The 4,130-nt window shown below is 37.2% G+C and overlaps 1 long non-coding RNA gene across 1 annotated transcript; it reads left to right on the plus strand.

The window, feature by feature from the left end:
- On the plus strand, nucleotides 1-3,924 carry LOC131323103 (uncharacterized). The gene is made up of 3 exons (XR_009199083.1): nucleotides 1-409; nucleotides 533-573; nucleotides 2,516-3,924. It is a non-coding gene; the product is annotated as an uncharacterized LOC131323103 (long non-coding RNA).
- The last annotated feature ends 206 nt before the right edge of the window (nucleotides 3,925-4,130 follow it).

A 4,130-nucleotide genomic window follows, 5' to 3' on the forward strand; every position in this document is an offset into this window, starting at 1 on the left:
AAAAATCAATACATAAACCGTGTGGGAGGGATTTATCTCCTAAATCCTACGCTCTCCCTCTCTTTCTCAAACTCAAATACTGCCCCCGAATCCTATGTCTTGCCGACCTCTCCTGAGTCTCCTCTCCGGGGTCTGGCCGCTAGCAATCTCTCTATCCCCTCTGTCGGACGTCAAAGAGGCGTTCCCGCACAACTCGGAGGGTGGGGCCCAAATGACGGCAGAGCATCTGTGGCAATTCCTGGTGGTGGTCTAGGGGGAGGTCGGCGCTACTGTTGCCGACACCAAGCGCATACTGCAGATCCTCCGAAAACAACCCTACATCGCCAAGTTTTCCAGACGCACTCTCACTCTCGAGGATTTCCACTAGTTCCTCTTCTCTGCTGATTTCAACCCCCCAATTGGCTCTCAGGTATACAAATAGGTTTTCCCTAATTTTCAAATTGTGAAATAATCGAAGAAAGTAGTGTAGATCTATTTTCTCCTAAGAAACCCTAACCTATGCTTTTCCCCCATTTGCCCGATATTTTTGCAGATCTGTTTTCTGAAACAAAAAGTGCAAAACCCTACTTGAAGGTGAGAAACTTTCTTCTATGTCTATTTTGATCTTTTATTTTTTTGGCTTGGATTTTGTTTACAAAATCCTAACCTATTTTGTAAATAAAACTGAATGGGTCGATGGGCTCATTTTCATGTTTCTTGATAGGCATTAATTGAGAGGCCAACAACCATGACCGGCTTTAGGGAGTAGGTGGTGGACTAAAGACGAAAATAATTTTAGGTAAAAGCAAGAGGAGGTTGGAGTATTATTGGCTCAAAAGGTTCTGTGACTGCAATCATCATGTGTCCTATGAAATAGAACAACATTTTGATTTCAATATTGAGTTAGGAGCAAGTAACATGTGGCGTACTTACTTACCAAAAAAAAAAAAAAAAAGTGGCGTGCTTTGAATTTTTGTTTTTAAATTATCAGTATCTTATCTAGGTAGTGTTTTCCTTTCCATTTCTTCCTATGATTTTTAAGTCACTTTTTGAACATGGGCTTGTTGGGCTTTTGAATTATCAGTATCTTATCTAGCTAGGTAGTGTTGCTACTCTACTATCCTCCTACTCTCTTTTTGGGCTTTTGAATTAACTTGTTTCCTTTCTTGAATTCTTTTGAATTAACATAGCTTTGATCCTATGGTTGTGATTAAAATTGAAGAGGCGTGCCTTTGTGCCTTTCTTGCCTAGGCGCGCCATGGCTGCGCTTCATTGAAAACGCCTTGCCTGGCTCAGTCAAGGCGCTAAATATGTTTATTTATTTATACTAATTCTATCTTTCTTGAAACTTCCTATAAGTAGCAAAAGCAAATACAAGGGGAATGCAAGGCTAGGGCTCTTTGGACATTTTCAACGTTTGATTATAAATATTGCCAAAAAGGGTAGAGGCTTTGTGTGTATTAGTTTTGTTTATTCTTTTGAACCAACCTTATATAAAATTGAATTAGGTAGGACATTTACCAAATTTGGTACCATTTTGTGCTTCGTTAGTCATTTCCATTTGATTAGAACTATGATTGTTTTCTGATTGCTAATTTGCTTTAATGCCTTCTATTGTGACACTCTTGGAGATGGCTCTATCACTATGGGAACACGTGACACGTATAAGACACACCCAATGGCATACACTTAGGTTACATTTATGAGAATGTTTCGAAACACACTAGATTCCCCTTTTGCTATTTCTTTATGATTTGAGGCTACATCTAGGAGTATGATTCGAAACATGACAATGTTCTAAAAGTCGCTAGTTGGACGGTCGGTCACCTTCGAGCCATTAATCAGTGCATATTAATTAGTAATCGGCGATTAATCGTTAGTTTGACCTAATCAAATAGACCCCGCCAGCGATTAATTGCCAATTAATTCCTTGTTTTAGATTTTAGAATACTGAAATGTGACCCGACTAAACTTAAGAATGAGAAAATGACAAATTTCATGGGACGTGTGATTTTGTAGTTGTAATTTCCATGGTTCGGTGAGTTGAAGACGAGAGCCTCACTGGAGCTATTTTTATGGTCTCTCTCTCTCTCTCTCTCTCTCTCTCTCTCTCTCTCTCTCTCTCGAACTCTCGAACTCTCGATTTTTTTATACTATAGCGATTTTGTATTTGATTGCATTTTTCATGTTTATTATCTTCGTTGCATGCCTAATCTCTAGCTATTGTGGTTTACTTACCGATGGGTATGATATAATCCTAATAGAGAGTTGAATCGACTTCCTCAATTTTGGATTGCGGTTGAATGCATTGCGACCATGCCTTTAGGCCTAGGCAGCAATCGATAAGTAAAAGTGGAAGATTTTGTTCCATATCAAGTTATTGCTTCTTCTTCTTCTTTTTTGCCTATTGAGTAGTTATTTGCTCCTTTGGGATTTATTTATAAGTTAGTTTATCACTTGCTGCTCTTTGATGTAGCTTTACGTCTTTTTAATTTATCTTTGATTTCAGTCAATTGGATTTTTATTTTGGCTTCAGGTTGTTGCAAGGAAAATAGTTGTTTCGGCTACAGAAGTGATTAATTTGGTGCTTTTAAGATGAAGGAGGAAGCTTCATTATACGGTTGGTGTTTGTTTTGATCACTGTTTGTGTTCTTATTGTGTTTCCTTGCATGTACAAATTTAAGGACACGTTTATGGGAAAAAATAGCGATTTTGTTGATGTAATCTTGAATAATAGCTCCCTAATTTTTTTTAAAAAATAATTTTGCATTTACTTTGATTCCTCGGGTAATATTGTCTATTGAGATTAAGCAGTTTTAGTGTTGAAGGTGCATGAAAGTTTTTCATTATTTTATGTCAAAGTTTTTCATTATTTTATGTCAATGCTTTTGAATGAGTGTCTTCAAGCACTGACACAGTTGCGCTCTTTAGATTTCAGACCTTTGAAGATGGACCATTTTCAGAATTTGAATACAACTCTTCAATATTTCATTGTTGTCTTAATTCTTATACCGAGATATGTTGCTAACCTTAGCCCTATTGTTAGGATTAGGAAAGAAGAGAGTGGAGAAGAAAATGCCTATTAGGTCCTTGACAAAATGCTGTCCTAGGTGTTTATTATTTTTGTTCGTTCGGAAGTTTGTGATTAGAGTTCGAAATATTCTGATTATAGTTCCTTGAAGTTCATGATTTGTGTTTGTTCAGTAGTAAAAAAGTGTTGGGGAAGAAGTACAAAAATGTCAACGAGTATGGTTCTTCCAACTATTTTTCTCAAGGTTAGTTTTTTGAGCATTCACCAAGTAAATCCAAATAGAATTCTACACTTCATGGGCGAGTTTGTGAAAGCTGGGTAATTCTTTTAGAGATGTACACTCACCTCTACATATTTCTTTTGTAATTACTTGATCATTTGGTTTCTCAAAAATCTCTTATACTCATTTTCTGCATGAACCGCTTTGTAACTTTTACACAACTGAAGGGTATTTATGCTTGGCATTAACTCTTATTTGCATGCCCAAAGGCATATCTTTAATTGATGGTTGGGAGTGGCAGGAGAGAACAGTTTCTTAAACTGAAGTCGCCTGATTGTGAACTTTGCTATGTGATTATGGTGATACCAATACACTTGAATGGGCTAACCTTCTATGCAATAAGCTGTTCTGATACGCAACAACGATTCTTTCGGGTTTTGCCGCGACAGCTATAAGGCTATGAAGATCAGTTGAGCAGAATTTCAAAGACCATGATCTGACCCATTTCCTTGGGGGGCACACAGAGGGTCTGTAGAAGGCTCTTATGGGCAACTGTTGTTGCAGCCATGGCGGAGTCGGATTCTTGTTTGATCATACACAGATCTGAGCCTTCACGCTTTATTCCCTTCAATTTCTATTCATATATTACACATACACACATGATACATAGTTACATACATGCATTTACAGTTTACATATTTCTTGATCTGATTTCTATGGTTGTAGATGGAAACAAGTGCTAAATGGGGCATCTCTTAGGGGGATTTTGATGATTTTGCCAAATTTTCGTATATTTGTTTGCTGTTTCTTTTTTGATTTTCATTTTTCACACTTATTTTTGTATTTTTCTTTCAAGTCTGCCAAACCTTTGTATTTGTTGATTTTTGGGCACTTCATTAT

The sequence above is a fragment of the Rhododendron vialii genome, chromosome 1a (genome assembly GCF_030253575.1).
Source record: "Rhododendron vialii isolate Sample 1 chromosome 1a, ASM3025357v1".
NCBI lineage: Eukaryota > Viridiplantae > Streptophyta > Magnoliopsida > Ericales > Ericaceae > Rhododendron > Rhododendron vialii.